The 21,787-nt window shown below is 37.8% G+C and overlaps 1 protein-coding gene and 1 long non-coding RNA gene across 2 annotated transcripts in view; one reads left to right on the top strand and one right to left on the bottom strand.

Moving 5' to 3' along the window:
• Positions 1 to 21,787, top strand: part of LOC115757071 (cysteine proteinase inhibitor 1-like) — a 73,824-nt gene that overhangs the window by 21,159 nt on the left and 30,878 nt on the right. The window lies entirely within an intron of this gene.
• LOC115730981 lies at positions 21,100 to 21,575 on the bottom strand. Its single transcript, XR_004014202.2, has 3 exons — positions 21,484 to 21,575; positions 21,276 to 21,320; positions 21,100 to 21,187 (listed from the first exon to the last, which is right to left on the bottom strand). It is a non-coding gene; the product is annotated as an uncharacterized LOC115730981 (long non-coding RNA).

The following is a 21,787-nucleotide window of genomic DNA, read 5'->3' as shown; positions in this document are numbered from 1 at the left end:
TCACCAATCGAAGCCATTTCCAACTCCACGGGAGAGGTAATCTCGTCACTCACTCACTCTCTCTCTCTCTCTCTCTCTCTCTCTCTCTCTCTCTCTCTCTCTCAATATGCACCGGGTCTTCACTTCTCAACCAAATTACAACTATCTTATGTTGGCTAGATTGTACGCATCCGTCGACTCTTTGGTCTTTGGGTAGAGAGAAGCACCGTGCTACATAATCAACGTGATGAATTCTTTTTTGCATGCAAAGAATTAGGTTACTTGCTAGATTGCATAGATTGTTACTTTGTTGTTTTATATCCGATTTTGATTTTTCATGTATAATATAAGAGATTTTAGTATCTAGGGCATCAATGGGGCAATGCGTTTCTTCTCTTGTCTATCACGGTTTGTCTAGGTGTGATGAAGGAATGTCTCTTCACCTGCTCTTTTTGTCTCGCTGATCTTCTTGTTCTACGTAGTCGAGCGACCAAATAGTCTCGGGTCTAGCTTCATTTTGGGGGCAAAGTATATTATCTAATTGAAGTCATGGGATATCTATTTCAACAAACTTGATGACATCAGAATGTGGAAGTTTGTCTCTCCGCTTATATGCATCTATACAAGGAAAAAGCATTCCTCTACCATGTGTCACCTAGTCGACGTCCAAGAAATTAGTGATTACTTTGTTATGTATGATCAACTTCAATGCAGTAGGAGCATTGATTGGTTGTAGGAGTTGTTTAGACCCCAAAGTGTCCGGCCTGTTCCCTTCAATTTTTTCGTTGTGATGCTTATATGTAACTACCAAATAATCAAGCTTGACGAAAAAGCATGATAACTAAGATGTTTATGCCTTTCCATACACATTATACATGTTAAACGAAAAACATAATTATGAATAATTGTTTTTGCAATCTTGAGGTTCTTTTTTACAAAACCATCAAAAAAAAAACTCATTATGTCCGGCTTCTTTGGAGCTTGAGCATGTTAAATTTTTAATTTCTATCTCCTTATGTTTTCAAGTGAAGTAATATTGGCCCAGTTTTTCTTGAAAATTCATAGTTCTTAGCATTTTCACCTCATTGGATTTATAAACTGAATTATCTCAATTGTGCACAAGTCCCCTAGCCGTAAGATGCTTAGTTAAGTATATTTAAGAACACGCTACTTATAGAAAAAGGTATATGTGAGGCCACTTTACAATTTGATTTCCTTTGTATGTTCGGTTCACGGGAGAGAAGGTTCGCGAAGGGATTGGTAGAATGAAAAGAGAAGCCCAACACCAGGCTGCTGAAGGTTCGTTGAGGCATTTGGCTGCTAAGATGCTCTCTTTTAGTGTCCTGTTTAATGGGCTATCTGGGGTCCATTTAACTGTTTAATCTTGATGGTTATTGGACATGGTATTATAAGACCTATGTCAATCGATAGTTATTCAGAAAGAAGTGTGTATTCTAGTATGTCTCGTCGATTTTCTACCATATGCAAGCATCTTTGAGCGTAGTTGACATAACATAGGGAAGCTCGGATACTCAGAAACAATCTAAAACAAAGTTTTATCTCCTGGATAATCTCGCAGAGTGACAATTGGAATTCTTGGTAAAACGAAGTTACCATTACCTATTTAGTTAAGCATTTTTGCATCCTTATGTCTTTTTACAGAGGGGAAGACCAAATAGTCTACAGTCTAGCTTTATTTTGGGCGAAAGTGTATTACTTAGGTGAAGTCTCGGTATATTTGTTTCAACAAACTTCATAAGATTAGAATGTGGAAGTTTATTACTCCTCAACTATACAAGGAAAAAATATTTCTCTACCATGTGTTACTTGCTAGATTTCCAAGAAGTTAGCAATTGCTTATGTCATTTGTGATCACCTTCAATGCTATAGGAGCATTGATAGGTTGTAAGACATGTTCCATTCATTTTTTGTTGTCATAGAGAAATGAGCATTTCAAACTCAAAGAGAAAATCATTAACCACAGTTTTCAATCACCAACTGAAGCCATTTCCAACTCCACCGGAGAGGTAATCTCGTCGCGCGCGTGCGCTCTCTCTCTCTCTCTCTCTCTCAATATGCACCGAGTCTTCACCTCCCAACCAAATTACAACTATCTTATGTTGGCTAGATTGTGCGCATCCGTCAACTCTTTGGTCCTTGGGTAGAGAGAAGCGCCGCGCTTAATAATCATCGCGATGAATTCTTTTTGGCATGCAAAGAATTAGGTTACCCGCTAGATTGCCTAAACTGTTACTTTGTTATTTTATATCCGATTTTGATTTTTCGTTTATAATATAATGGATTTTAGTAACTAGGGCATCAATGAGGCAATGTGTTTCTTCTCCTGTTCGCCACGGTTTGTCTAAGTGTGATGAAGGAATATGTCTCCTCACCTGCTCTTTTTGCCTCACTGATCTTCCCGTTCTACATGGTCGAGCGACCAAATAGTCTTGGGTCTAGCTTCATTTTGGGGGCAAACTATATTATCTAATTGAAGTCATGGGATATCTGTTTCAATAAACTTGATGACATCATAATGTGGAAGTTTGTCTCTCCTCTTATATGCATCTATACAAGGAAAAAGTATTCCTCTACCATGTGTCACCTACTAGATGTCCAAGAAATTAGTGATTACTTTGTTATGTATGATCGACTTCAATGTAGTAGGAGCATTGGTAGGTTGTAGGAGTTGTTTCGACCCCAAAGTGTCCGGCATGCTCCCTTCAATTTTTTTGTTGTGATGCATATATGTAACTATCAAATAAACAAGGTTGAGGAAAAAGCATGATAACTAAGATGTTTGTGCCTTTCCATACACATTGTACATGTTAACGAAAAACATAATTATGACTAATTGTTTTTGCAATCTTGAGGTTCTTTTTTACAAAGCCATTAGAAAAAAAACTCATTTTGTCTAGCTTCTTTGGAGCTTGAGCATGTTAAATTTTTTAATTTCGATCTCCTTGTGTTTTCAAGTGAAGTAATATTGGCCTAGTTTTTCTTGAAAATTCATGGTTCTTAGCATTTTCACCTCATTGGATTTATAAACTGAATTATTTAAATTGTGCACAAGTCCCCCAGCCGTAAGATGCTTAGTTAAGTATATTTAAGAACACGTTACTTATAGAAAAAGGTATATGTGAGGCCACTCTACAATTTGATTTCCTTTATATGCTCGGTTTACGGGAGAGAAGGTTTGCGAAGGGATTGGTAGAACGAGAAGAGATGCCCAACACTAGGTTGCTAAAGGTTCGCCGAGGCATTTGGCTACTAAGATGCTCTCTTTCATCGTCCCGTTTAATGGGCTGTCCGGGGTCCATTTGACTACTTAATCTTGATGGTTATTGGACATGGTATTATAAGACCTACGTCAATCGATAGTCATTGAGAAACAAATGTGTATTCTAGTATGTCTCGTCGATTTTCTACCATATGTAAGCATCTTTGAGCGTAGTTGACATAACATAGGGAAGCTTAGATACTCAGAAACAATCTAAAACAAAGTTTTATCTCCTGGTTAATCTTGCAGAGTGATAATTGGAATTCTTGGTAAAACAAAATTACCATTACCTGTTAGGTTAAGCATTTTTACATCCTTTTGTCCCTTTACGGAGGTTAGGACCAAATGGTCTAGGGTCTAGCTTTATTTTGGTCGAAAGTGTATTATTTAGGTGAAATCTCGGTATATTAGTTTCAACAAACTTTATAAGATTAGAATGTGGAAGTTTATTACTCCTCCATTATAAAAGGAAAAATTATTTCTCTACCATGTGTTACCTGCTGGATTTCCAAGAAGTTAGCAATTGCTTATGTCATTTATGATCAACTTCAATGCAATAGGAGCATTGATAGGTTGTAAGACATGTTCCATTCAATTTTTTTGTAATGCTTATAAATAACAATCGAATAAACTAGCATGAGGAAAGAGCCATTTCCTCCAACTCACCACAGAGAAATGATCATTTCGGAATCAGAGAGAAAACTATTCACCACTGTTTTCAATCACCAATCGAAGCCATTTCCAACTCCATTGGAGAGGTAATCTCATCTCTCTCTCTCTCTCTCTCTCTCTCTCTCTCTCTCTCTCTTGCACCGAGTCTTCACTTCCCAACCAAATTACAACTATCTTATGTTGGCTAGATCGTGCGCATCCGTCGAATCTTTGGTCCTTAGGTAGAGAGAAGCGTCGTGTTTAATAATCAATGTGATGAATTCTTTTTTGCATGCAAATAATTAGGTTACCTGCTTGATTACCCAGATTATTACTTTTACTATTTTATATCTGATTTTTAATTTTCTTTTATAATATAAGGGATTTTAGTATCCGGGGCTTCAACGGGGCAATGCGTTTCTTCTCCTATTTTTCACGGTTTGTCTAGGTATGATGAAGGAATATGTCTCTTCACATGCTCTTTTTGCCTCGCTGATCTTTCCGTTCTACGTGGCCGAGCGACCAAATAGTCTCGGGTCTAGCTTTATTTTGGGGGCAAAGTATATTATCTAATTGAAGTCATGGGATATCTATTTCAACAAACTTGATGACATCAGAATGTGGAAGTTTGTCTCTCCTCTTCTATGCATCTATACAAGGAAAAAGTATTCTTCTACCATGTGTCACCTACTAGATGTTCAAGAAATTAGTGATTACTTTGTTATGTATGATCAACTTGAATGCAGTAGGAGCATTGATAGGTTGTAGGAGTTGTTTAGACCCCAAAGTGTTTGGCCTGTTTCCTTCAATTTTTTTGTTTTGATGCTTATATGTAACTATCAAATAAACAAGCTTGAGGTAAAAGCATGATAACTAAGATGTTTATGCCTTTTGATGCTCATTGTACATGTTGAACAAAAAACATAATTATGAATAATTGTTTTTGCAATCTTGAGGTTCTTTTTTGCAAAACTATCAGAAAAAAGTCATTATGTCCGGCTTCTTTAGAGCTTGAGCATGTTAAATTTTTTAATTTCTATCTCCACGAGTTTTTCAAGTGAAGTAATATTGGCCTAGCTTTTCCTTGAAAATTCATAGTTCTTAGCATTTTCACCTCATTGGATTTATAAAATGAATTATCTAAATTATGCACAAGTCCCCAGCCGCTAGATGTTTAGTTAAGTATATTTAAGAACACGCTACTTATAGAAAAAGGTATATGTGTGACCACTACACAATTTGATTTCCTTTATATGCTCGGTTTACGGGAGAGAAAGTTCGTGAAGGGATTGGTAGAACGAGAAGAGAAGCCCAACACCAGGCTGCTAAAGGTTCACCGAGGCCTTTGGCCGCTAAGATGCTCTCTTTCAATGTCCCGTTGAATGGGCTGTCCTGGGACCATTTAACTGCTTAATCTTGTTGGTTATTGGACATAGTATTATAAGACCTATGTCAATTGAGAGTCATTGAGAAACAACTGTGTCATCGAAGTGAGGGCCTACAAGTTATGCCACCGTTCATATCCTTACCGTTATTGTAAAAAAAGAAACACTTATATCTTCACTTCAACACTAATTTTCCTTTGCCTAAAAGTCATATGTGACGCTAATTTAGTATTAAATCGTCTAATAGAAAATCAACTTAGGTGATTTTACTTTTACAAATTATGCTATGACAAAAAATTGTTCGAAAAGCTATGACATCAAAATGATGGCCTGGAAGTTATAACACCGTCCATATTCTCACTGTTATTGTAAAAAAAAAATGCTTATATCTTCACTTCAACACTAATTTTCCTTTGCCAAAAAATCTTATGCAACGATAATTTAGTATTAAATCATCTAATACTAAATCGACTCAAGTGATTTTGCTTTTAAAAGTGATGTTATGACAAAAGATTATTCAAAAAGTTATGACATCGAAATGAGGGCCTGGAAGTAATGACACAATTCACATTCTTACCATAATCGTGAAAAAACAACACTTATCTTCACTTCAGCACTAATTTTCCTTTGCTAAAAAATCTTTATGTGACACTAATTTAGTATTGAATCACCTAATACTAAATTGGCGCAAGTGATTTTGCTTTTAAAGTTTATGTTATGACAAAACATTATTTGAAAAATTATGACATCGAAATGAGGGCCTAGAAGTTATGACACTTTTTGTATTCTCATTGTAATTGTTAAAACAAAAACGAAAAACTTATCTTCACTTCGGCATTAATTTTCCTTTGCCTAAAAATCTTATGCAACAGTAATTTAGTATTAAATCGTTTGATAGAAAGTCGACACGGGTGATTTTGCTTTTAAAAGTTATGTTATAACAAAAGATTGCTCGAAAAGCTATAACATCGAAATGAGGGCCTGGAAATTATGACACTGTTCGTATTCTTATCGTTATTGTTAAAAAAACATATCTTTACTTTGGCACTAATTGTCCTTTGCCTAAAAATCTTACACGGCACTAATTTAGTATTAAATCATCCGATGGAAAATCGACTCAAGTAATTTTGCTTTCAAAAGTTATGTTATGACAAAAGATTGTTTGAAAAGCCGTGACATCAAAATGAGGGCCTAGAAGTTATGACACCATCCGTACTCTCGTCACTATCGTAAAAAAAAAAAAAATACATATCTTCACTTCGGCACTAATTTTTCTTTGCCTAAAAATCTTACCGGCACTAATTTAGTATTAAATCGTCTAATGGAAAATTGAATCAAGTGATTTTTCTTTTAAAAGTTATTTTATGACAAAAGATTGATGGAAAAGATATGACACCGAAATGAGGGCCCGAAAGTTGTGACATCATTCATATTCTCATCGTTATCTTTAAAAAAACACTTATATCTTCAATTCGATACTAATTTTCCTTTGCCTAAAATTCTTATGCATCAGTAATTTATTATTAAATCGTCCGATAGAAAATCGACTCAAGTGATTTTGCCTTTAAAAGTTTTGCTATGACAAAAGATTGTTCGAAAAACTATGATATCAAAAAGAGGCCTAAAATTTATGACACCGTTCATATGCTTATCGTTATCATAAAAAAAAAAAAAAAAAAAAAAAAACTTATATCTTCTCTTCGGCACTAGTTTCTTTGCGTTGATTTCTTTTTACACGCGAAGAACTAGGATGCCCGTTGGATTGCCCAGATCGTTACTTTTACTGTTTTATATCTGATTTTGATTTTTCATTTATAATACAAGGGATTTGGGTACCTAGGACATCAATGGGGCAATGTGTCTCTTCTCCCGTTTGTCTCAATTTGTATAGGTTTGTCTTCATTATACCCTTCTCAGCTCGCTGATCTTCTTGTTTTTGTGTGGCCGAGTGACCAAGAGTCGGAGTTTAGTCATGTGGCTACATATACTTGCCTCTATTTTGGGAAGATGCTAGAATTGAAATTGCGGCCTAAGTAAGGGTAAATAGGCTCTTAGGGTTCAAGAAGTTATTTTTTTTTTTTGGTAAGAAACGGGTTCAAGAAGTTGGGCTTGCCCAAAATAGTAAATGGGTTAATTAACTCTAAATGTTTGGATTTTGCAGTAGGTTTGGATAAAATGGGTTCCCTTAATGGTAAATGGGCTAAGTAAAGCTAATGTTTAGCTTTTCCAGTAGGTTTGGATAAAATGAGTTAAGAGGGTCCCTTAATGGCACTTCTACTTCTCACTAACGAGTCATCAGTCAAATAGAATTTGTAGTTATTGACCAACAAAAAAAAATTGTTCCATTCTAGCATTAGATTTAGCTTAGTTTAATTTTTATTAGTATATACAGTTAGACTTTGTTTTTTCTCCAGCAAATCCCCTTGACATAATTTAACTTTTTGGGATGCCCTTTATATTGTTTGCCTATTTTCTTGAACTATATTAGGATGCATCTTCTTTTTTTTTTAAGGAGATCATTGTACTTGGTTCCGGTCACTCCCATTGACACTTGAGTGCTTCTTCACAACCTTCATTGTTCATTGAATCGTTGATATGGATGACGGAGACAGTGGGGAAACATTCGTATTGGTAGATACGAGCCACCATGCAATGATGGAAGAGGACATAAATGCGGTGGGAGACCATGGGAAAATAGTTGCAGAGGAAGACACGAGCCACCAAGCGGTTTATGTGGTAGTAGACACAGGCCATGAGGCAATTAATACGGTGGGAGAGACGGGCCACCGGGTAGCTACGGAGGCAACAGAGGTGGATGTAGACTAGTCATCGTTCATTCAACATTGGATCGGGGAAAAGTCGAGTCTTTTGAAACTCTTAGGCGGCAAGGAAGCTTGTTGCATCTATCCGGTCCACCGAAGGTTGATTAGTTTATATGGAACGGTTTATACACTCGAGTTCGTGTCAATCGGTCTCTACAACCATGAACGTGAGTGCACAATAATTATTAAAGAGCACAAGCTAAGATACGTCGCAGCTTTAGTTGATCAAACCGGAGTCAATGCTAATGACTATTTCACTTTCGTCGCAGCTTGAGAGAGGGAGATTAAAGATTACTACTCCGAGCACTTTAAGCTAGGGAAGTCAAAACTAGTCGAGATGATGACCCTAGATGGTTACTTCGCAATTGAATGGCACCGCATTGTGGGTGAAATAGTAATGGCAAGCCCGGATGATACGATCAAGAATTCGCCGGGGTTGACAATGTCAATACTCTTGGATTTTGTCTAGCTTGAAAACCAAACCCTGCTCATCACCCTCCATATCCAGTACGATATATCAAAGGCTCCAACGAAATCTCATGGTCTTATTAATTTGGTGTTCATGGTTTTTAACTTTTGGATTCTAAAGGTCGGTTAGAGATCTAATACAATACAGCAAGCTCTCCAATCAAGATACTTGCACGATCTACTCCATGATTGTTTTGCTCGTTTACCCCCCAAATCACTCGGGGTTGTCGTACTACGAGCACCTTGAACTAATTCACTATGCACAAAAGCTCAAGGACGTTGGCATCAAGTTCAAGCCGAGGATGAACAACAACTTTCTAGACATTTGCTTCACTAATAAAGTCCTCGAAGTGCCCTATATAGCTCTAGACAATATGACGATCTCTTTCCTTTCCAACTACGCCATAGATCTCCACTAATTGCTCCTAGAAAGCCAATTGCTCACCATTCTAGGGTGCCTCATGAGTGTGGACAAGGATGCGGCTCTCTAATTTGATTGTCACACACTGCCAAAATGGCCTTTCCCACCGTTTGACGGATATACAGCCACCTTCCGTTTTCGCTCCCACTCAAGCGAAGAAATTCATTCGTGGAAGCTAAGTAAGGAAAGGCGTGAAGCAGGCTAGGGAATGGGAAGAGGACATGTGTCCCTTCCTAGCGGTTTGTAGTCCGGCCCCTCTGTATGGACATCATAGAGAGAGGGATATAAACCCCATGGTAGATCAAGAGGAAATAGTTGCGGTGGAAGGCCCGGCCTACCAGGCAGTTAACGCCATGGGAGACATAGACCACCAAGCTATTACTGAAGCGATAGAGGTGGACATAAACCGGTCACCGCTCATTCAGCCTCGAATCACACAAAGGTCGAGTCTTTTGAGACTTTCAGCTGACAAGAAAGCTTGTTTGCTTAATCTTGATAATTATTGAAAACGTTATCACAAAAAATATGTCAATCGATTGTCATTCGGAAACAAGTGTGTGTTCTAGTATGTTTTGTCGATTTACTACCAAATGTAAGCATCTTTCAAGACGGAAAACAAAGGGGAGGCAGCCAATTGTGTCATGATTTAACATGGCAAGAAAATATCAAGGTTATCTAGAAAAGTGTGAGAGAACTGATTTCTTTCAAAGGAAATCATAAATGCATGATAGACTGTGTATATCTTCCGGAAGAATATCCTAAAATTTTTAGTTTATAATTAGGCTATTCTGCATCTTACTACTACTAGGGAGAAGGTTCTTTTTTCTCTCTATAAGGATCATCATTCATTTTAGCCTCGATCTTAATTTTCATCCTTTTGGGATACCTCTTCTGAAATTTTTTTTACGAATACTTCCTCACTAGGAATGATGTTGAGAATTTTTACTCATACGTTCAAAGTTTGGCCATCAAGATTCGTCACGAAACGTAGTTTTCTCAAACTTATCGGTGATATGCGTAACAAGGGTGATGAATGAATGATCGTTTATGTTTAAATGTGAGAAGATAAAGGGTGTTTAATGGTTGATTAATACTGTGGAATGGATGAACATACTTTAACATGATGATTTGTGCATGGATTTGGATAATTGATTGAGTTTTGGTGCATGCTCACATGTTATTTTTCTCGAATCAAAATGCATAATTTTTCTGTATGTTGATTTTCTATGTCTAAATGTCAAAATTAGACAAAGTGATATGCTTCAATTTTGTAAACGACTTCAAGATCTTCGATTTGATATATTATAGCATGAAAATAGACATTATTTACTATAACAAAAGGGTCCCATGGTGTGAGACATGAATCTGTGATTTCATTATTTTGAATCTAATGATGTGTTTTTTGATCTGACATTTGCTGTTTCGTGATTTTCTATGATTTTTTCTAGATCTCATTTCATAAAATCCTCTTCATGAAAACCATTCAGAATATCTTGACGCATAACATATAAACAATTTAAAAATATTCATGCACGTTTCTTATTTTTAATGTATTTTAAGGTTTCCGGTTAATCTGTGAATGTTCTTGAGTCAGAATGTTAATGTCTATTTTAGATTCTAATTATCTTACATTTAGAGTCTTCTTTTGAAGAAAAATATAAAATGAAAGTTGTTCGTTAGCATCTTATTTAGTATATTAGGAAGTTTGATGCATTAATCCTGAGATTTGAGTGCCCATTTGATCATAATACCAAAGTATGCATGTTCTGTGGAAATTGCTTATTTGCTACTGAACTTTTGTGAAAAATGATTTTCCACAAGTAGATGGAGACCTTTTTAATAAAAATTCAAAACATGAAACTTGTCAAGGACATATTTTCACATTTGTATAAAAAATATTAGAATTTTTACATCCATTTTACTATTTTTTCTACAGTTTATGATCATTGGTTTTGCTCTGACCATGTTTCTGAATAGTATGATCAAATTTGTCAATTTTTGTGTCAATGCATTGGAAAATACAAAAAATAGTCATCATGAAATTTAATCAACATGTATTAAGCTTTCCTTGAGTTCTTGAATCATTACAATTTGAACTTATCTTCATTGATAACCGTACCAAAACATAATCATCTTGATTTCATAAGTGATCATCTTAGGGCTTACTGATCTTCTTTTGATTGATTTATCTCCAAGGCTCAAATGGCATAAGTGCATGATCTATTTAAAGTTGATAGCTTGTGATTTGTTAGATAAATGTTAGGATTGATGCATGACACAGGAAAATTTCATGAGCTTGTGAGAACCAACCCATTCTTAAACGAGTTAACGGGATCAATGAAAAATCGCGACGTGTGCATATAAAGGTAGATCCTAGGCCTGTTTTTTGAAAGATTTGAATTGTTTTGTGCTATGTGATCCATGATGTGATGGTGAATGTGCCTATTGATGCTTAATCGAGTGGCCTATAGTTCTAAATCGATGAGCGCTCGGGCCAACGTTATAAGGCTCATGCAAGGTAAAACGATGGTCCACCCCAAAGAATGGAGACCAATAACCAATGTCCACTTCGGTTTTCTATTTATTATTGATGTGATGGTGAATGTGCTTATGCATGCTTAATCAAGTGGCCTATAGCTCTAAATTGATGAGCACTCGGACCGACGTTATAAGGCTCATGCAAAGTGAAACGATGGTCCACCTCGAAGAACGGAGACCAATGATCAATGTCCACTTCGGTCTTCTATTTATTATACCCTGATCATGTCTCATTTTTCTTTGTTGGGTTGTATTATTTATCAAGGTCGGATCAAGCAAAGGCCGAGTCTTTTGAAACTCTCGGCTAGCAAGGAAGCTTGATGCATCTATCAAGTCCATCGAAAGTTGACTAGCTTATATGGAATGGTTTATACACCCGAGTTTGTATCAATCGGTCTCTACCACCATGAACGTGAGTGCACAATAATTATTGAAGAGCACAAGCTAAGATACTTCACAGCTTTAGTCGATCGAACCGGAGTCAACGCCAATGACTATTTCACTATCGTCGCAACCCGAGAGAGGGAGATCGTAGATTACTACTCCGAGTACCTTAAGCTAGGGAAGTCAGAATTGGTCAAGATGATGATCCTAGACGGTTGATTTGCAATCGAATGGCTCCATATTGTGGGTGAAATAGTAATAGCGAACCTAGATGATACGATCAAGAATTCGCTAGGGTTGACAATGTCAATGCTCATGGATTTTGTCCGGCTTAAAAACCAAACCCCGCTTATCGTCATTCATATCCAGTACGATATATCAAAGGCTCCAACGAAATCTCATGGTCTAATCAATTTGGTGTTCCTAGTTTTCAACTTTTGGATTCCAAAGGTCAGTTAGAGACCCGATACTATATAGCAAACTCTCTAGTCCATGATACTTGCACAATCTGCTCCATAATTGCCTTGCCCATTTACCCCTCGAGTCACTCAGGGTCATCGTACTATGGACACCTTGAACTAATTCACTATGCACAGAAGCTCAAGGACGTTGGCATCAAGTTCAAGCCAATGACAAGCAAAAAATTTCTGGACATTTGCTTCACTAATGGAATCCTCGAAGTGCCCTATATAGCTCTAGACGATATGACGATCTCTTTCCTTTCCAACTACACCATAGACCTCAACTAATTGCTCCTAGAAAGCCAATTGCTCACCGTCCTAGGGTGCCTCATGAGTGAGGATAAGGATGCGGCTCTCCTATTTGATTGTCACACGTTGCCAAAATGGCATTTCTCACCGTTTGACAGACATACAGCCACCTTCCGTTTTCACGCCCACTCGAGCGAAGAAATTCATTCGTGGAAGCTAAGTAAGGCGGGCGTGAAGCGGGCCGGGGAATCGGAAGAGGACATGTGTCCCTTCCTAGCGGTTTGTAGTCTAGCCCCTCTATACAAACATCACGGATAGAGGGACATAAACGCCATGGTAGATCATGAGGAAATAGTTGTAGTGGAAGACCCGGCCTACTAGGCGCTTAACGCTATGGGAGACACAGACCACCAAGCTGTTACAGAGACGACGGAAGCGGACGTAGGCCGGTCACCGCTCATTCAACCTTGGATCACACAAAGGCCGAGTCTTTTGAAACTCTCGGCTGGCAAGAAAGCTTGTTGGCTTAATCTTGATAATTATTGAAAACGTTATTACAAAAAATATGTCAATTGATTGTCATTTGGAAACAAGTGTGTGTTCTAGTATGTTTTGTTGATTTACTACCAAATGTAAGTATCTTTCGGTACGGGGAAAAGAAAGGGCGGCAGCTAATTGTGTCATGATTTAACATGGCAAGAAAATATCAAGGTTATTTAGAAACTACGAGAGAATTGATTTCTTTCAAAGGAAATTATAAGTGCATGATAGATTGTGTATATCTTTTGAAAGAATATGCTAAAATTTTTAGTTTATAATTAGGTTAGTCTGTGTCTTATTACTACTAGGGAGAAGGTTCTTTTTGCTCTCTATAAGGATCATCCTTTATTTTAGCCTCGATCTTAATTTTCATCCTTTTGGGATACCTCTTCTGAAATTTTTTTTACAAATACTTCCTCACTAGGAATGATGTTAAGAATTTTTACTCATACGTTCAAAGTTTGGTCATCAAGATTTGTCACGAAACGTCATTTTCTCAAACTTAGTGATAATAAGCGTAACAAGGGTGGTGAAGAAATGGTTGTTTGTGTTTAAATGTAAGGAGATAAAGGGTATTTAAGGGTTGATTAATATTGTGGAATGGATGAACATACTTTAACATGATGATTTGTGCATGGATTTGGATGATTGGTTGAGTTTTGACGCATGCTCACATGTTATTTTTCTCGAGTCAAAATGCATAGTTTTTCTACATGTTGATTTTCCATGGTTAAACGTCAAAATTTGACAAAGTGATACTCTAGAATTTTGTAAACGACTTCAAGATCTTCGATTTGATATATTATAGCATGAAAATAGACATTAGTTACTATATAAAAAGGTGCCATGGTGTGAGACATGAATCTGTGATTTCATTGTTTTGAATCTGATGATGTGTTTTTCTGATCCGACATTTACTATTTCGTGATTTTCTATGATTTTTTCTAGATCTTATTTCATAAAATCCTCCTCATGAACACAGCCCGCTGTGAAGGAGATAGAGGTTGTGTTCGATGACTGGCAAGAGTACAATGTTAATAATCCGAAAGCGGAACAAAAATAGGTAAAGAATGCAGAATATATACGTGTGTGACAATCTAATTTTGATGAAGATCAGCCTCATAAGATTAAGGATACATTATGAATGCCTGAGCCTGAACTTGCCCACGACACATATGACCATTTAGATCAAACATTTATTTCGATTGGAGCAGGTAGTAATTACTTGCTATATCATTCGTAGCTGACTATTGTTTCGCATGGTTGTATTCATAAAATCATCAAATGGATCCTCGATACTTTAACAAATCTTTTGAGGTTTTGGGCAAAGACTGACAAACTGTGATGTTAATTATCCCCACCATCCCATTATCATAAACATTGGCTGAGAACAACCATCCCTCTCCGATTAAGGATACATTATTAATGCTTGAGACTGAGGCCAAACTATCCGGATTGTGAATTGAGATAATCTAAATTTGACAAAGATCAGCCTTAAACGATTAAGGATATATCATTAATGCTTGAGACGGAACCCAAACTATAGAGATTGTGAATTGAAGCAAAGTATCTTACCCAGATGGTTAGTCCCACTTAGGACATTTCATGCAGAAATCGCAAAAATCCAATCAAAGAAAACCAAAAAGCTAAGAAAAGTGATGCTTTAGTGAAGGAAGGCACGCATCTTTAGCGAATCACCGCCGCCTCGCCTGGGCGACCCTATCACCGGTGACGATGGCGTGGTGGGTGGCGGAGGTCTGAGAGTTAGGGTCCCGACCGGCGACCGCCGTGGAGGAGGACCGGTTGGTCGGGGGGCCAGGCGGAGGCGGAGGGTCTAGAGCTTACGCGCGACACGGTGGTGGGTGGCGTGGGTCCGGTCATAGCCGAAGGTTTCAAGAACTGGTTAGTTGGGGAAGGCGAGAAGGGGAGGTTCACGAGGGCTTGGACACGACGTTCCTGTGGATACCGAAGTCCTTCGATCTTGGCCACATCGACATAATAGCGAGGGCGAGGGCGGAAAAAGAATACCGTAACTGAAGTTGGATAGTAGTTATGAACGAGTCCATAATCTTTAACATAAACATCGATAAAAGTCAGATGCAACATTATGTACACGAAGATTACGATATTTATTTAATATTGAATAGCTATCAAGATTATACATATATCTCTTTTATAGTACGTATATTTATTGAGAAACACCGAATTATACATAGATTCTCCAATTCTTATATTCCGCTTTCTTTCTCAAGCCTGTTTAAAAAAAAAGAAGAATCAAGTTTGCGGATATCATTCCTAAATTATCATCATATCATATAGATTATTATCTTTCGATATTAATCTCGTGCGCGACGCTTTTCAACAGACGCGCTCTTTCTCGAGCAGAGCATCAACTGATCCCGCTCAACTGAGCAACGGATGCCAATCGTCCCTCCGCAAACAGTTTTTTTTTTTTTGGTCGAAAGTTTCCACAAACAGTTGAGAGACAACTTTCTTAAAGGCGTGTCAAATGCTACGTAATTTCTTGTTTTCCATTGGTGGGTGTTTAGGTTGCTCTTTTTCTGACGAGTGGTGTGGCTTTGGGAGGGATCATTGCTTTTTCTTTTTGGGGCTTTGCCTGCTCAGTCGTTCTTCAGAGGACAATACCCTTCCTTGTTGTGTTCGCCTTCCTTTAATGTTTCATTAGAGCACGACACGTTGCCACGTTGGTTTGGTGCTACTTTAATTGAACTCGGGTTGACCATAGTGCAAATGCAAGCTCGTCAAATTTTCATGAAGGCCCATGTAGTATATCTATTTGCTTCTAGGTCTTCAAATAGCTTGAAAGATGCTCGCTTGAGATTAAGACGGCTGAGACTGTCAGCGGTAATTTACCCATCATTACTGCAACTTCAAAAAGGTGTGAGGGATGCTCAAGATAAAAAGCATGAGACTGCGTGCATGGAGAGGTACACAACGGGAGAAGAGGAGGCACATAGACAGAACGCAGATATAAAGATGAGTAGGCAGGTCATTTTAAAGATTTGTCGAGTCTGCCCATATCAACCCATGAAAGAAAAGCTAGCATCAAGAGTTCTATGGTAATCTAAGTTCTGACTGCCTGAATCCAAAGTCAGAGAAGAGTAATGTGGAATATGCATGGAAATAGATAGTAAGATTGTGCTGCCCAACTTGCCATGCCAGGCGCCTTGAAAACTTCCATCATCACTCGTTTACTTTCGGGGGCAGCAGTAGGCCAGCACTTTGAAGATAGCTCCGATGACCATGAGCAGAATAAACACGCAGGCACAGATAATCAGCCACTTCCTCTGTTTCGCGGTTATTTTCCCAGAGTCTTTGTCGTCCATAGCCGTAAGTACCCCTCTCTCTAATTCTTTCCGAAGTTTTCCATTTATTAAATCCAATGAAGGCAGGCTGTGAAGAGAAGCACTCAAGCGTCAATGGGAGTGACTAGAACCAAGTACAATGATTTCCTTCAACAAAGATGGATCCTAATATAGTTGAGGAAAATTGGCAAACAGCATAAAATGCATCGCAAAAAATTAAATTATGTCAACGGCATTTGCTGAAAAAAAAAGTCAAACTACATATACTAACTAAAATTAAACTAAGCTAAATCTCAAAGCCCTTTTTTAATAATATTTCTAATACTGAGTTTTTTCTGATGGTTCTGCAAAAAAGAACCTCACGATTGCAAAAGCAATTATTCATAATTATGTTTTTCGTTCAACATGTACAATGTGTTTCATGGAAATGCATAAGCATCTTAGTTACCATGCTTTTTCCTTAGGCCTGCTTATTCAGAAGTTATCAATAAGCATCACAACAAAAAATGAAGGGCACATGCCAAACACTCTAGGGTCCAAACAAGTTCTACAACCTATCTATCCATGCTCCTACTGTATTGAAGTTGATCATAAATGATGAAGCAATCACTAACTTCTTGGACATCTAGTAGGTGACACATTGTAGAGAAATACTATTTCCTTTTATAGATGCATAGTAGAGGAGCAGCAACCTTCCACGTTCGGATCTTATGCAAGTAATCCAACAGAGAGAGAGAGAGAGAGAGAGAGAGAGAGAGAGAGAGAGAGAGGGGTAAATGATCACGAGAAGGGTGTAAATGATCACACCACAAGTTAGCATCATATCCTGTCCGGTTCTTGTTTCTAGGGCAAGCAAAGCCATAACTTACTCATGTTAAGAGCATCAACATCAACATCACATTTATCCCAAACTAGTTACATTAAGAGCATCAGACGAGAAAAAATGATAACTAGGCAGAACACCACAGCAGAGTCAGCCTACATGTATTATAAAGAGAACTTGTCATTTGGCCATTAGCATGCATAGCTATTTCTGCAAGGAGAACTCGTCATTTGTCATTTGGCAAGTTCCAACCTCTCATTTACAGCCTTTCATAGATGAGGCATTTTAATCAGTAGGGGAGGGCCCTTGCAGCGAATCATGGTGATATTTCATCACAAATATCCCTAAAATCTATCCATGGCATAGTCTGTAGTCTTGTAATTATGTACTGTAGAAATCACAAACACGTTTGTCAACCATGAACATTTGGTCATTTGGGGTCACTTCCTTGATGTGAAGGTAGTATTCCAAGGAAAGTGCAGGAACGGAAGAGAACATGAAAGCAGCATTAAATTTAGACAAGGTGTTGTTGCAGAGCAAGGAGCTATATCAGGTACTCCACTTATTGTCATTCACATCCCCATTTTTTACCCTCTTTTCGGTCAAATGGTAAGTTAGCTTGGCTTTCATCCTTCTACATGCCAGAAAAGATCCAATCCTTCAATACTGTCAAACTAGCAGAAATATTTCACGTTTTAGGTGCCAGATTGTCTGTGTTTGTATGAAACTTGACATTGTCCTTTCAACTCAGAACCTCCTCAAACCACCAAAGAGAACTAATACAAAAATTCCTTCTGCTGATGGTAACACCTAACTTGCAAGGAAAGAGAAAGGCGAAGATGTCAATGAATCTGGAAGATTCATGCCAGTAACAGACATTAACCACCATGTCATTGCCCGTGAAAAACTCAACATTGCTATTACCAGAACTATAAACCCTTGCGGGCGAATATTGCCTTTTCCTTCCATTTCAGCTTTTAGGCATTATTTGTCCCTAATATTCGCAGAGAGACGGTGTATTAAATAGCAAAAGAATGCGATGACCTAACAGGGGATAACTCTGTGTTCGTTGGCTCGCTCTTCCCAGATAACAAAGGTTAACCACAAATTTAGTGAAGTTCTACACAGTCCTCTCACAGTTCTTCCTGTCTTAGTTAAGTGCAAAACCTAGACACTTCGTTTGACAGACCAACACAAAATTGCAGAAGAACGACAGCGTAGAAACTGGGTTTGAGTTGAACCCCCAAACCCGCGAGTGTGAGGATGAACCGTCTTACCTTTCAGCGAAGCGAGAACCAGGTTCTTCCTCAGGCGGAGGCGATTGAACCCAAATCGATGATCAGTGACCCATGATTGAACTGAAGCTAATCAATCACTGCAACGCTAGAAAGGGTGGGACTTGAGTGCAAAGGAGGAAGCCTTTCGACAAGATATTTCTTGCGTGGGAAAAGAGGGGTTTTCTCTTCTCCCTCCCTCTCTGGTTTCTGTTTAGAAGAGTTTGCCTCATGCATTGCTCTAAGCTTCCAGGATTGAATTTGGCGCTCGAAAAGGGAAAGTAGACATATGGCTGTCAAACGGGGGAAAGGCTATTTTGATAATTTAAAATCAAGCCTAAAATTTTTTATTTAAGTCAATCACATTACTCATTTTAAATGGGACATAAGATGAGAATTGCTTTTCCAAATCCACAAGAGATTATTAAATGTTGAATATTTTCTATTCGTAATATTTGGGTTTCGACAAGTGTATATATATATTTTTATCGAAATAACACATTTCATTCATTTCCTTAATCGAAATAAAAAAGAGAAACGTCTTAACTCAAAAGGCATAACTTCAAATCAAGACAAATCCCAGACAATTTCAAAACAAAACAAGGTTAAGATAACAAGAGAAATCATCAAATAAATTTATAGGTCACACGCTCAAAGAACAGACTTATGAGTTCATACCAAAATCGACAACAAATCACCTTTTGGCAGTGTGTTCCTATGTTTGGCATCTCCAACACAATCACCAAATATAGTGAAAAGGTTGAATGAGCATAAATCCGGCACTTGTGTGAGCGAAACTTTCACGAAACTCCTCCGATCTCCTTCAAAACCGAATTTATTCACCATCGAAACCCGGGGGAAGCGAAACCCCGAAAACATATACATAAAAAATTCCAAATATAAACTAGATCAAGATAGAATTCTCCTCGAAATGGGAAAGAGAAACTTCCAGATATAAACTAAATCAGATGAGAAAGTTTTCAAAAGGGAGAAAAATAAGAAAACGAAATAGAGAATGAAAACAAACAAAGAAGAAGGTGAGGGAGGGAGAGAGGGGGACAGACCCTCTCTTTCTCCCTCATGAACAAAGCTTCAGGGGAAAAAGAGAAGGAAGCGGCAGCTGCTGGGAGAAAAAAAAACCTAGGGGAGATAAGTTGTGAGTGAACTTTCAGCGCCTTATTTACAGCAACATAAGAATATGAACTTTCAGGCCCTCATTTTGATGTCATAAATTTTTTAATAATCTTTAGTTATAACATAACTTTTAAAAGCAAAATCAGTTGAGCCAATTTTTATTAGAAGATTTAATACTAAATTAGCGCCGCATAGGATTTTTAGGTAAAGGAAAATTGCCATTGTAGCATAAATGAATGGTTTCTAAAATTAAGCGTTAAAGCGAGCGGGTGGGCACTGTCAATGTCGTCTTACTCGACTTCCCACTTTCTCGAGACAGTTGGAGGATTAACCCCTAGATTGACCTTTCCATACAGGGATAAATTTTGCCCTAGCTTTCAAATGAATATTCCCAATAACTCACAAAATCTTGTATTCACTGCTTACCCATTTTCCTGCAAGATTGTGCAGTTTCAAGCGTATAATCCATCGGCCATGGAGAACTGAGAAACATCAGTAGGAAGAAGTTACTGAAATTCTCACTAAATTCTTTCATTGCAGAAATAGAGCCCACTGAATTTTTAGGGCCTTTAAATCTGGGTTCTAGAAATCTTGATGGCTCAACTGTAGCGGCATAAGGAGCATGATCCTCTGTGAGCAACGGCCGATTCACAAAAAGAGTAAACACTACCAAAATATCCATTCTCACTTGCTGGTGATAGGCGATTTCCATCTCCTCTTTGGTCCAGCCAATTGCGGTCAGTGACCAGCCAGAGACAAGGGTCGTCAACGCTTGCCCTTGCCAGTGGCTGGCATGGACGAGCTTCGCCGATGATCGGCTGAAGAAAGAAGGAAGGCAAAAATAAAAATAAAAATAAAAATAAAAAAAAAAATAAAGAATATTAAGATATTGTTAAAAATTTGTCCACGTCGGTTCCGGTTGGCCAAAGTTGGTTGAATGGAATGAATTAGCACAAATATAGAAGATTTAGTACTGAATTGACATAATAACAATAGGTTTAAGACTTGTTTTTTGGTAAGGTTCGCAATAAAAATGTTCATATAATTTCAAGAATTAGTTTATATCATTATTTAATCTGATTATTAACTCGTATATTCTCATCTGTTTATGATAGGACACCATAAGTAAAATTCCTATTTCAGTCAAAGGCAAACTAACTATGCATGCAGGAACTGGGGGACTCTCCATAGTATTCTTCAATTGCATATGTTGATAAATAATTGACGACATAAATTATCGACCCGACTTTATATGTGTACTCAATCAATTTCATCCAAAAAGGAAAAATTGTCCAATCTTTATTAAATTAATTTTACATAGATCTAAATAGATCTTGAGATGATATATACACTCACACTGACGGTTCCATCACCTGCTCTTCCTTCAAATAGAGTTCCCCAACCAGCAATGTCGTCTGTGGTGCTTCTTGTCATCCACAAAACTATTAGCATCTGCAAAATTTTTTGTATTCATCTTAATGATGCGATGGATCGTATAAACTAGAGAAATTACTAGGAAAAAACTAGGTTATTAACGCACCGAGAAGACGGTCAACACCATCTATTTCAGCAATTGCCATTGGACCTACGCACACATTTTACACAAATTAAACTGAGTTAGCTTATTCATCAACAAAGAAAAAATTCCTTCCATTTTTCTTTTGATCAAGTAAAACATTGTACTTAATAATTTCAAGACAAGCCCACGAAATGAAAGGAAGGAAAGTGAGTTTTGGGGGTCTTTTTACCTAACAATTCAAGCTCTCTCGAGATGGCCCTTGTCCAAGTAAAGCAGATAGAGCCCTTCCCAAGGCCCTTGAGCAATACATCGAAAAAGAAGAAGAAGATAATTATGTCATAAAGAACGGCATTGGGTTTTGAATGCTAGAAGGCTGATCCTTAAGCCCAACAAGACAATTTGGGCATGAAATGTTTCATAGAGTCCTCTCCCGAGCTCACATGATGGGCCCCTGAATAGGTTCGAGTTCTTTTCTGCTTCTTTCAGCCAAGTTGTTATGACTATCCCGCCGAAGTTGGCCGGATGACTCAATA

This window comes from Rhodamnia argentea, chromosome 3, assembly GCF_020921035.1.
Source record: "Rhodamnia argentea isolate NSW1041297 chromosome 3, ASM2092103v1, whole genome shotgun sequence".
NCBI lineage: Eukaryota > Viridiplantae > Streptophyta > Magnoliopsida > Myrtales > Myrtaceae > Rhodamnia > Rhodamnia argentea.
The sequence above is the reverse complement of the archived record's forward strand: the minus strand, read 5'-3'. Positions and strand labels throughout refer to the sequence as shown.